Source organism: Heterodontus francisci, chromosome 3 (genome assembly GCF_036365525.1).
Source record: "Heterodontus francisci isolate sHetFra1 chromosome 3, sHetFra1.hap1, whole genome shotgun sequence".
Classification (NCBI taxonomy): domain Eukaryota; kingdom Metazoa; phylum Chordata; class Chondrichthyes; order Heterodontiformes; family Heterodontidae; genus Heterodontus; species Heterodontus francisci.
The window spans coordinates 174,641,297-174,653,742 of record NC_090373.1 but is presented as its reverse complement, the minus strand read 5'-3'; the positions used below and the strand labels follow the sequence as shown (position 1 = coordinate 174,653,742).

Sequence of the window (12,446 nt, the reverse complement as noted above, 5' to 3'; positions counted from 1 at the left end):
GTTCCACCAATGAAAGACCATCCCCACCGCACGATCCCACATGTTCCCGTGCCCGTCACCGCATGGCTAATTTAAATACAAAATCCCGTGGGAAACGGGATTTGTGGTGGAAGCAGAAGTTACGACAACTTCCGGTTGTGCTGTTGGGAATGTCATGGCACTCACAAGATTCCACCCTCTATCTCTACAAAGGTATTGTTTGTCCAACTGGTTGAAAAAGGTAACCATTAACATTGATGGTTCATCTGTGTACTTCATTAAAAATTTGCAATGCAGAAGTTGTCCGTGCTGGTCGACGAAGAGCTACCCAACCTCATCCCACCTTCCTGAACTAGGTTCGTAGCCCTGCAGGTTACAGGTCTTCAAGTAGACATCAAAGTACTTTTCAAATATGGTGAGAGTTTCTGCCTCTACCACCCTTTCAGGCAGTGAGTTCCAGGTCCCTACTACCCTTGGATGAAAAATTGTTTCCTCATCCTCCCTCTATTCCTTCTACCAATTACTTTAATTCTATGCCTCCTGTTTTTTGACTCCTCTACTAAGGTAAATAGGTAAATGCAGAGGGATCTGGGTGTCCTAGAGCATGAATCACAAAAGGTTAGTATGCAGGTACAGCACGTAATTAGGAAAGCTAATAGAATGTTATCGTTTATCGCGAGGGGAATTGAATACAAAAGTAGGGAGGTTATGCTTCAGCTATACAGGGCATTGGTGAGACCACATATGAAGTACTGTGTGCAGTACTGGTCTCCTTATTTAAGGAAGGATGTAAATGCATTGGAGGCAGTACAGAGAAGGTTTACTAGACTAATACCTGGAATGGGTGTCTGTCTTATGAGGAAAGATTGGACAGGCTAGGCTTGTATCCGCTGGAATTTAGAAGAGTAATAGGCAACTTGATTGAAACATATAAGATCCTGAGGGGTCTTGACAGGGTGGATGTGGAAAGGATGTTTCCCCTTGTGGGAGATTCTAGAACTGGGGGTCACTGTTTAAAAATAAGGGGTCACCCATTTAAGACAGAGATGAGGAGAAATTTTTTCTCTCAGAGGGTCGTGAGTCTCTGGAATTCTCTTCCTCAAAAGGCAGTGGAAACAGACCCTTTGAATATTTTTAAGGCAGAGGTAGATTCATTCTTGATAAGCAAGGGAGGAGAAGGTTATCGGGGGTAGGTGGAAGTGTGGAGTAATAAGTTCAGCCATGAACTTATTGAATGGCAGAGCAGGCTCGAAGGGCCGAGTGGCCTACTCCTGCTCCTAATTCATATGTTCATAGGTCATCCCAATTGACTCTATCTAGGCCCCTCATAATTTTATACATCTTATTTTAGCCCTCAGCTTCCTCTGTTCCAAGGAAAACAACTCCAGTCTATCCAATCTTTCCTCATAGCTAAAAGTTTCCAATTCTGGCAACATCCTTGTAAATCTCCTCTGCACGCTCTCCAGTGCAATCACATCTTTCCTGTAATTTGATAACTAGAACTGCACGCAGTACTCAAGCTGTGGTTTAATTGGTGTTGTATACAGTTCTAGCATAACCTCCATGCTCATATTCTGTGCTTTGGCTAATAAAGGAAAGCATGTCATTTGCCTTCCTAACCACCTTATCAACCTGTCCTGCTACTTTTAATGCTCTGTGCACATACACTCCAAGGTCCCTTTGTTGCTTGACACTACTCAGTATCCTCCCATTTATTGTGTATTCCCTTGCCTTGTTGCACCTCCCAAAATGCATTACCTCACACTTTGGATTGAATTCCATTTGCCGCTTTTCTGCTCAACTGACCAGATCATCTATATCTTCGGTCTAAAGCTTCCCTCCTCACTCTCAATCACATGGCCAATTTTTGTATTATGTGCAAACTTTGTTATCACACCCCTTATATTTGAGTCTAAATCATTAATATAAACTACAAAAAGCAAGGGACTGAGTACTGAGCCCTGCAGAACCCACTGGTAACAGCCTTTGAGTCGTAGAAACACCAGTCAACCATTACCCTTTGCTTCCTATCACTAAGCTAATTTTGAATCTAATTTGCCAGTCTCCCTTGAATCCTAAGGGCTTTTACTTTTTTGACCAGCCTGTGGGACCTTATCAAATACCTTGCTAAAATCTATGTAGACCGCATCCACTGCACTGCGTTCACCAATCCTACTTGTCACATCCTCAAAACATTCAATTAAGTTCGTCAGACATGACCTTCCCTTAACAAATCCATGCTGACTTTCCTTGACTAATCTGTGCCTTTCTAAATGAAGGTTTATACTGTCCCTCAGATTTGATTCCAATAATCTGCTCACAACCGAAGTTAAGCTAACTGGCCTATAATAACTTGTTATCCCTTCATCCTTTTTAAACAACAGTACAATGTTGGCAGGGAGTATTAAAATATGATGGTCAGAGCCTCTGCAATTTCCTCCCTTGCTTCTTTTAACAACCTGGGTTATAATTCATCTGGGCCTGGCATTTTATCTACTTTCAAAGACATCAAACCTTTTGATACATCCTCTCTTACAAGGTTTGTCCCATCCAATATTCCACAGTCTTCCTCCTTAACCATTATGTCATCATCGACCTCCTCTTTTGTGAAGACCATCGCAAAGAATTTGTTAAAAACCTTACCCACATCCTCCACCTCCAAACATAGGTTACGTTTTTGGTCCCGAATAGGCCGATAGGCCGTACTCTTTCCTTAGTTATCTTCTTGCTCTTTAAGTACCTATAAAACATCCTTGGATTTTCCTTGATTTTACATGCCAGTATTTTTTTCACGTCCTCTCTTTGCTTTCCGAATTTCCCTTTTAATTTCACCCCTACACTTTCAGTACTCTTCTAAGCTTTATAGAACATAGAACATAGAACATACAGCACAGAACAGGCCCTTCGGCCCACAATGTTGTGCCGATCCTTTGTCCTCTGTCAAGGACAATTTAATCTATACCCCATCATTCTCCTTTATCCATATACCTATCCAAAAGCCTTTTGAAAGTCCCTAAAGTTTCTGACTCAACAACTTCCCCGGGCAAGGCATTCCATGCCTCGACCACTCTCTGGGTAAAGAACCTTCCCCTGACATCCCCCTTATATCTCCCACCCTTCACCTTAAATTTATGACCCCTTGTAACGCTTTGCTCCACCCGGGGAAAAAGTTTCTGACTGTCTACCCTATCTATTCCCCTGATCATCTTATAAACCTCTATCATGTCACCCCTCATCCTTCTCCTTTCTAATGAGAAGAGGCCTAGAATGTTCAGCCTTTCCTCGTAAGACTTATTCTCCATTCCAGGCAACATCCTGGTAAATCTCCTCTGCACCCTCTCCAAGGCTTCCACATCCTTCCTAAAATGAGGCGACCAGAACTGCACACAGTACTCCAAATGAGGCCTTACCAAGGTCCTGTACAGCTGCATCATCACCTCACGGCTCTTAAATTCAATCCCTCTGCTAATGAACGCTAACACCCCATATGCCTTCTTCACAGCCCTATCCACTTGAGTTGCAACTTTCAATGATCTATGCACATAGACCCCAAGGTCTCTCTGCTCCTCCACATGCCCAAGAACCCTACCGTTAACCCAGTATTTTGCATTCATGTTTGTCCTTCCAAAATGGACGACCTCACACTTTTCAGGGTTAAACTCCATCTGCCACTTTTCAGCCCAGCACTGCAACCTATCCAAGTCCCTTTGCAGACGACAATAGCCCTCCTCGGTATCCACAACTCCACCAACCTTTGTATCATCTGCAAATTTACTGACCCACCCTTCGACTTCCTCATCCAAGTCGTTAATAAAAATCACAAACAGGAGAGGACCCAGAACTGATCCCTGCGGCACGCCACTGGTAACTGGGCTCCAGGCTGAGTATTTACCATCTAAGACCACTCTCTGCCTTCTATCAGTTAGCCAATTCTTAATCCAACTGGCCACATTCCCCACTATCCCATGCCTCCTGACTTTCTCCATAAGTCTACCATGGGGGACCTTATCAAATGCCTTACTAAAATCCATGTACACCACATCCACTGGTTTACCCTCATCCACTTGCTTGGTCACCTGCTCAAAGAATTCAATCAGGCTTGTGAGGCAAGACCTACCCCTCACAAAACCGTGCTGACTGTCCCGAATCAAGCAGTGTCTTTCCAGATGCTCAGAAATCCTATCCCTCAGCACCTTTTCCATCAACTTGCCTACCACCGAAGTAAGACTAACTGGCCTGTAATTCCCAGGGTTGTTCCTATTCCCTTTCTTGAACAGGGGCACAACATTTGCCACCCTCCAATCACCTGGTACCACCCCCGTCAGCAGAGAAGATGAAAAGATCATTGCCAGCGGCTCTGCAATTTCATCCCTTGCTTCCCATAACATCCTTGGATATACCCCGTCAGGCCCGGGAGACTTGTCTATCTTCAAGTTATTCAAAAACCCCAACACATCTTCCCTCCTAACGAGCACTTCCTCGAGCTTACCAGTCTGCTTCCCACCGTCCTCTTCAGTAATACACCCCTTCTCATTCGTAAATACCGAAGAGAAGTACTCATTCAAAACCTCACTTATCTCTTCCGGCTCAACACACAGTCTCCCGCTATTGTCCTTGACCGGACCTATGGTCCCCCTAGTCATCCTCATATTTCTGACATACGCGTAAAAGGCCTTGGGGTTTTCTTTTATCCTACCCGCCAAGCATTTTTCATGCCCTCTCTTAGCTCTCCTAATCCCTTTCTTCAGATCCTTCCTGGCCAACTTGTATCCCTCCAGAGCTATGCCTGTGCCCTTTTTCCTCAACTTTATATACGCATCCTTCTTCTTCCTAACAAGACTCTCAACCTCTCTTGTCAACCACGGTTCCCTCACATGACCATCCCTTCCCTGTCTGACAGGGACATGCTTATCAATGGCCCCTACTATCTGCTCCTTGAAAAAGTTCCACATTTCGACCGTGCCCTTCCCTGCCAGCATATGCTCCCAACTTATGCTCCTCAGTTCCTGCCTGACAGCATCATATCTACCCTTCCCCCAATTGTAAACCTTGCCCTGTTGCACATACCTATCCCTCTCCATTACCACAGTGAATGCTACAGAATTGTGATCACTATCTCCAAAGTGCTCGCCCACCAACAGCTCTATCACTTGCCCTGGTTCATTACCTAGTACCAAATCCAATATTGCCTCCCCTCTGGTCGGGCAGTCTACATACTGAGTCAGAAAAGCTTCCTGGACATACTGCACAAACACTACCCCATCCAAACTATTCGATCTAAAGAGTTGCCAATCAATATTTGGGAAGTTGAAATCCCCCATAATTACTACCCTGTGACTTCTGCTCCTTTCCAAAATCTGTTTCCCAATCTGCTCTTCCACCTCCCTGCTGCTATTGGGGGGCCTATAGAAAACTCCCATCAAGGTGACTGCTCCTTTCCTGTTCCTGACCTCAACCCACAGTGCCTCAGTCGGCAGATCCTCCTCGAAAATTCTTTCAGCAGTTGTTACACTATTTCTAACTAACAATGCCACCCCCCCACCTCTTTTACCACCATTCCTAATCTTATGAAAACATCTATAACCAGGTACCTCCAAAAACCATTCCTCCCCCTCACCTATCCACGTTTCAGTGATGGCCACAACATCGTAGTCCCAAGTGCCCATCCACGCCTTCAATTCACTCACCTTATTCCTGATGCTTCTTGCGTTGAAGTATACGCACTTTAACCCTTCTCCGTGCCCATCTGTCCTCTGTGACAGTGCTACCTTCCCCAATACCTCACTACACTCTTTGTCTTTCTGAGTGGACCCACTGGTCCCTGGATTACAAGTCCGGTTCCCATCCCCCTCCCAAACTAGTTTAAACCCTCCCGAACAGTACTAGCAAACCTCCCTCCCAGGATATTGGTGCCCCTCTGGTTCAGATGCAGCCCGTCCTGTTTGAACAGGTCCCATCTTCCCCAGAATGCAGTCCAATTATCCAAGAACTGGAAGCCCTCCCTCCTACACCATTCCTGCAGCCACGTGTTCAGCTGTGCTCTCTCCCTATTCCTAGCCTCACTATCACGTGGCGCCGGCAACAAACCAGAGATAACAACTCTGTCCGTCCGAGCTTTCAGTTTCCAGCCTAACTCCCTAAACTCACTTCTAACATCTGTGCCACCCTTCCTTCCTACGTCGTTGGTGCCAATGTGCACCACGACCTCTGGCTGCTCCCCCTCCCCTTTAAGGATCCTGAAGACGCGATCACAAACATCACGGACCCTGGCACCAGGGAGGCAACAAACCATCCGTGCGTCTCGCCCACGCCCACAGAACCGCCTGTCCGTACTCCTCACCATCGAGTCCCCGATGACTAGTGCTCTCCCATTCTCCCTCCTTCCCTTCTGAGCCACAGTGCAGGACCCCGTGCCAGAGGCCCGGTCACTGCAGCCTGCCCCCGATAGGCCGTCCCCCCCAACAGTATCTAAAACTGTATACTTGTTGTTGAGGGGAACGACCACAGGAGATCCCTGCACTGACCTCTTCCCACCTCTAACTGTTACCCAGCTGCCTTTGATTTGTGGAGTAACGACCTCCGTGTAGCTTCTATCTATCAACCCCTCAGCTTCCCGAATGATCCTCAGTTCATCCAGCTCCAGCTCCAATTCCCTAACACGGTCTGATAGGAGCTGGAGACGGATGCACTTCCAGCAGGTGAAGTCGGCAGGGCCACCGGAGGTTTCCCTCACCTCGAACATTCTGCAGGAGGAGCATTATTAAGCTCTTGGTGTCTAAAATAAGTTTCCCTTTTTTGACTTATCTTACCCTCTGTGCACCTTGTTATCTAGGGGCTCTAGATTTGGCTGACCCACCCTTTTCTATGTGGGAGCATGTTTAGCTCTTTCTTGAATGCCTCCCATTGCTCTGACACAAATTTACCTTAAATCGCTTCTCAGACTAGTAAAATTGGCCTTCCCCCAATTTAGAACTTTTACTCCTGTTTTGTCTTTGTCCTTTTCCATAACTATGATAAATCTAACTAAATTATGATAACTACCACTAAAGTGCTTTCCCACTGATACTGCTCCCACCTGGATGGTTTCATTCCCTAAAACTAAATCCAGAATTACCCCCCACCCCGCTGTTGGGCTTGCCACATACCAGATAAGAAAAGTTTCAATTTAGGAATTCTGTGTTCCCTGTATCTTTTACACTGACTGTATCCCAGTTAATATTAGGGCAGTAGAAATCCCCCACTAAAATTATTTTTGCATTTATCAGAAATTTGCCTGCACATTTGCTCTTCTATCTCCCTCTGACTGTTTGGGGGTCTATAGTACACTCCCAGCAGTGTGATAGTCCCTTTTTTGTTCCTTAGTTCAACCCATATAGCCTCATTTGATGATCCTTCTAACATTTCATCCCTTCTCGTGGCTGTAATTGTTTCTTTCATCAATATTACCACCCGACCTCCTTTTTTATCCTCCTCTATATCGTCTGAGAACCCTGTATGCAGGAATGTTAAGCGGCCAATCCTGCCCCTCTCTAAGCCATGTCTCACCAATAGCCAAAAAAATCTTGCTTCCACATGTCAATCTGTGCCCTCAGCTCCTCTGCTTAATTCACTATACTCCTTGCATTTACGTATGTACCATTGAGAACAACCGGACTCCTGTTTTGCCTATTTTCGAACCTTTGTTTGCTCTGCCTTCCAAACTCTTTTGCTAATTTTCTGCTTTCCATTTCCTGCTCTGCTTTTCTCCCTTCTGAATCTATGCTCAGTTTCCCACCCTGCCTATACCCTTTTCAGTCACGTGAACCCGAACCATCAAAAGTGCTGTAGTTAGCACTTTCCCAGTTCCATCTTCCCCTATCAGGCAGTGTGTATACTGTCTGTTTCCTGACTTGGCTGCTTGATCAAGTTAACCTTTCCTTCCTTTGGCGTATTAAAAAAGCATGAGATGTCTCACTCATAGCCCAGACATTTAATGTGATCAAGGGCCATGTGCTTACCAGTTCTGCCTTTCTCACTGTTGCAGGTAATCAGAAATACTAGCATTTCCTTATTTGATGATAACCTCCTGCTGTGATTATGCAACTTTCAATAGTTTTGTTTTCATTTAATGCATTTACAGTGATTTTATGTTTTTGGCTATGTAAGGCATGATGGTAAAGTAGGCAGCAAAAGATGTCGCTGTCTAAATCATTGCAACAGTGATAAGTACCCAAGTTGAGATAGTGTGTGATTAGGAGAAGAACTTTCAGGTAATGGTGTTCCCATCTCGTTGCTCCTCTTGTCCTCAGTTGCAGAAGGCATGAGGCTGGGAGGTGCTGTCAAAATAATCTTGGGGAATGACTGCATCCTGTAGATGGTACATAATACAGCCATGGTTTGGCGCAGGGAGACAATCAAGCAAATTGCTTTGTCCTGGATGTGTCAAGCCTCTTGCAGGTGCATCCATCCAGGTGAGTGGTCAGTGTCACATGTTATACCTGACATAGCATTATAGATAGTAGAGAGACTTTGAAGGTCCAGAAGGTGAGCCACTTATCGCAGAGTAAAAAGGAACAGTAAGACTTGCACGTCTATAGCACCTTTCACAACCTCAGTTCGTCCCAAAGTGCTTCACAGCAAATGAAATACCTTTGAAGTGTAAACACTATTGTAGTGTAGAAAACGTAGTAGTCAATTTGCGCACAGCAAGCTCCCACAATTGGCAATGTGATAATGAACAGATAATCTGTTTTCAATGATGTTGGTTGAAGGATAAATATTGGCTAGGACACTGGCAGGGAACTTCCCAGTTGTTTTCAAAAAAGTGCCTTAGGATCTTTTGCAACTTCCAGAAAGGGAAGACAGGGCTTTGTTTTAACGTCTCATCCAAAAGATGGCACCTCCAACAGTGCAGCACTCCCTCAGTACTGCACTGGAATGCCAGTCTAAATTTTGTGCTCAACACACCAATCAAAGGTTGGTAGCTCTTTAACTGAGTTGCACCACTGTGGAGGCGATGACTGCTGCTGGTACTGGACTCATCCGAGGCCCTGGAACCAGGCCACCAGTAAATCACATCAGGAGGGGTTTCACAGGGTGGGGGTCAGGGAGAGGGAGTAGGTGTAGGTGGGTTGCAGGGGAGGGTGGGGGGTGGCTTTCAGCGGGTACCTCCTTTCCGATGCCAGATCCCTCATTCAGGCACTAAGTGCTTTTTAATGAGGCACCCCACCCCACTCCACCATGAAGCTGGCAAGCAACCCACATGGGTTTGCTTGGCATACTCCCTGTGCAGTGACAAGCCCACCTGCTGCTGGGCTAATTCCGGAGGCAACAGGATGAGGCCCTTAATTGGGCATTAATTGCCCATTTGAAGGCCTCAATTGGTGGTGGGGGTGGGAAGACTTCCTGCCCCGGACTTAATTTGGGTGGAGGAAGGAAGGTGACGAGGTAACCCCCCTCCCTGCCACCATCCCGCCTGATTATATGCTCTCCCTGCCTTCAAATCCAATGTAGGGGAGAGCGTAAAATTCCCCCTTGATATGTATGAAGGGTCTGATGGGGAGGGCCCTTCTCACCATCAGTCAAGCTATGTCTTGGTTCTTGTTTGAAAGTTCTGGCGATGAGGCGTTCTGCCAAATGACTTTGACAGTCTGCTTGGAGAACCAATTGACAGGATCCACCATTGGATCCGTCACAGATTCTCAAGGACGTGACATGTAGACCATTACCTGGTCAACTTATGGCCAAAGCTGTTTCTCTGTACAATCTTTTCTATGAGGGACAGGTGGTATGGCATGATCTAACTGATGTGACCAGACCCATCCTTCACAACCCGAAAGCTGGATAGAACCTCAGCACATAGTGACACTTGGTGCTTGTATACCAAAGGTCTACACACAGCTTGATTCTCCGGATAAACTGGAACTTGGCTTGGGTGCCTGTCACGGTGCAGGAGCTTGGTATAGGCCAGACCTGCGCCACATACAGCAACACCAAGAGCACCTCACACCTGATGACCAAGTTCTTACCCGCAATTGAGAGGGGGAATCACTCCTGGTTTTCTTCAACTTTAACTATGTGCTCCTCACAGTTCTTGATGCCTCTCCAAAATATATTCCCAGCATCTTCAGGTAATCTAATCTGTTGGTGAAGGAGCGAAGGATCAGTCAGCCCAGTTCCCAAAGCACATGGCCTTGCTTTTACTGCAATTTACTCTGGTTCCTGAGGCCAGTTCGAACTGGTCGCAGATACTCATTAGTCTGTGACTGATAGCAGATCCGAGCAGAAGATGGTGACGTCATTCATGTACAGGGAGGCACTGACCTGAGTGCCTCCGCTGCCTGGGACCATTACCCCTCTTATGTCCGTATCCTTCCTGATGGACTTGGTGTCCTGATGTTCAATACAACACACAAACAAGACAGAGGACAGAGAACTGCCTTGCCTGACTCCAGATTTGGTCGGAACACTTTCCGATTTCCACCTGTTGATTAAAAGTGTGCTACTGATACTTATGTGGAGCAGTTGAATTCAATTGCGTATTCACTCCCCAATTCCCATTTTGGAGAGCATGCCCATTGAGCATATGTGCAATAGTCCATCAAAGGTCTTTTCCTGGTCCAAGATAGGTGTCTATCTCCTTAGGCATACTTAGGTACACAGGCAATCGCAAGCCTGAGTAGCAAAAGGCTATCAGAGCTCTTCCTGCCGGGTAAGGCACAGGTCTGATCCAGGTGGATCACCAACTCCGTAGAATCATAGAATGGTTACAGCACAGAAGGAAGCCATTCGGTCTGTTGTGTCTGTGACAGCTCTCTACAAGAGCAACTCACTTGGTCCCACTCCTCTGCCTTTTCCCTGTAGCCGTGCAAATTTATTTCTCTTCAGATAATTATCCAGTTCTCTTTTGAAGGCCTCAACTACACTCCCAGGCAGTTCTTCCTAGATCCTAACCACTTGCTGTGTAAAAATGTTTTTCTCCAGATCAGACTTGACCCGATTGGTGATGACCTTGGATAGAATTTTGTAGTCAACATTAAGCAGTGAAATGGGCTGCCAATTTCTGATCTCTTCCCTCTTTCCCTCCTGTTTGTAGATGAGAATGATAATTCCTTTCCTCATGGATTCTGACATGCTGCCAGTCAGAAGCATACCCTCCTACACATTCTGCAGGTCTGAGCTGATCCAGTTGCACAGAGCTGAAAACAACTCGGCCGGTAAAACCATCGCTTCCGGGAGTTTTACTTATCTTGAAGGACTGGATGGCCTTTGTCAACTTGTCCAGAGTTAGCGGTTTATCTAGACTCTCCCACTTGCTGTCACCTAAAATCCGTGAGATAGAGGACAGGAAGAACTGGAGGACTGTGCTGTCTTTAGACTTCACATTGTATAGCTCGGCGGAAAATGATTTGCTGATTCTTAGTATATCTGGCTGCGAGGATGTTACCGAGCCTTCAGGTTGCTGATCACAGAGCTCTCTCTCTCTGTACTTTTCGGAAGAAGAACAAGAGCACATCTCTTCCTACTCCACAAAGTGGACCTTGGACCAAATCTTAGAAGACTCTGAGGCAAAGAGCAGGGCCTGCTGTCACTTCACCTCTTGGAGTTCCTCTCTGACACTTGACTCCCATCAACTGTAGCTGAAGCAGATTTTGCATGCTTTTCTGGAGTTGGGACATTTACCTCTCTCTTTCTCGTTTCTCACCTTTGGAACACCCTTGAGGATGAAGAGCCTCTTAATGTTCGCCTTGATCGCTTCCCACCAGTGCATCAGGGAATGAAAGAGGAGTTTCACAGTTCTCCAACCTTTGTAATCCCTTTTGAGTTCCTCGATATTTTCTGGGGTCAACAGTTTCACATTCAGATTCCACATCTCCCTGCCAACCTTCTAGTCTTCCTGTAGGTGACAGCCAGTGGTCAGAGAAGGACACTGGCGTTACATCGGTGGATCTAACCGTGAGTGCTGTCCTGGAATGGATGGACCTGCCTGGTAAAAATATGGAACACTTCTGAACTTTGTGTATCATCCTTGCACAGGGTCCATACTAATCTTCTTTGTATCATTCCAATTTTTGTATTATTTGCTGCTGAAGCATGTTTCTTCATAACTTGTCTTTGGCACTAGGGGTCAGCCTCATCATGGCTCTTCTCTTCATTGCCTCGAGTGCTTTAATGTCTTCTTTACGTTGTGGTGATCAGAATTTGACACATTACACAGATGTAGTCTGATCAGATCAATATGGATAGGAACAGGAGAAGGTCATTCAGCCCCCTGAGCCCGTCCCACCAGCCACCATAGATCTTGAATGATCTGTACCTCAACTCAATTTATCCACCTTTGCTCCATATCCCATAAATATCCTTGCATCAGAAAAATCTATTGACCTATCTTTAAAATTTTAATTGACCCAATATCCCAGGTTTTTTGGCAAGTGAGTTGCAGTTTTCTACTATCTTTTGTATGAAAAAGTGTTTCTTGATTTCACTCC

The 12,446-nt window shown here is 45.8% G+C and overlaps 1 non-coding gene across 1 annotated transcript; it reads right to left on the bottom strand.

Annotated features, from left to right (window-relative positions):
• Nucleotides 1-11,949: 11,949 nt before the first annotated feature.
• On the bottom strand, nt 11,950-12,053 carry LOC137368127 (U6 spliceosomal RNA). Its single transcript, XR_010974356.1, has one exon. It is a non-coding gene; the product is annotated as a U6 spliceosomal RNA (small nuclear RNA).
• Between the last annotated feature and the right edge of the window lie 393 nt (nt 12,054-12,446).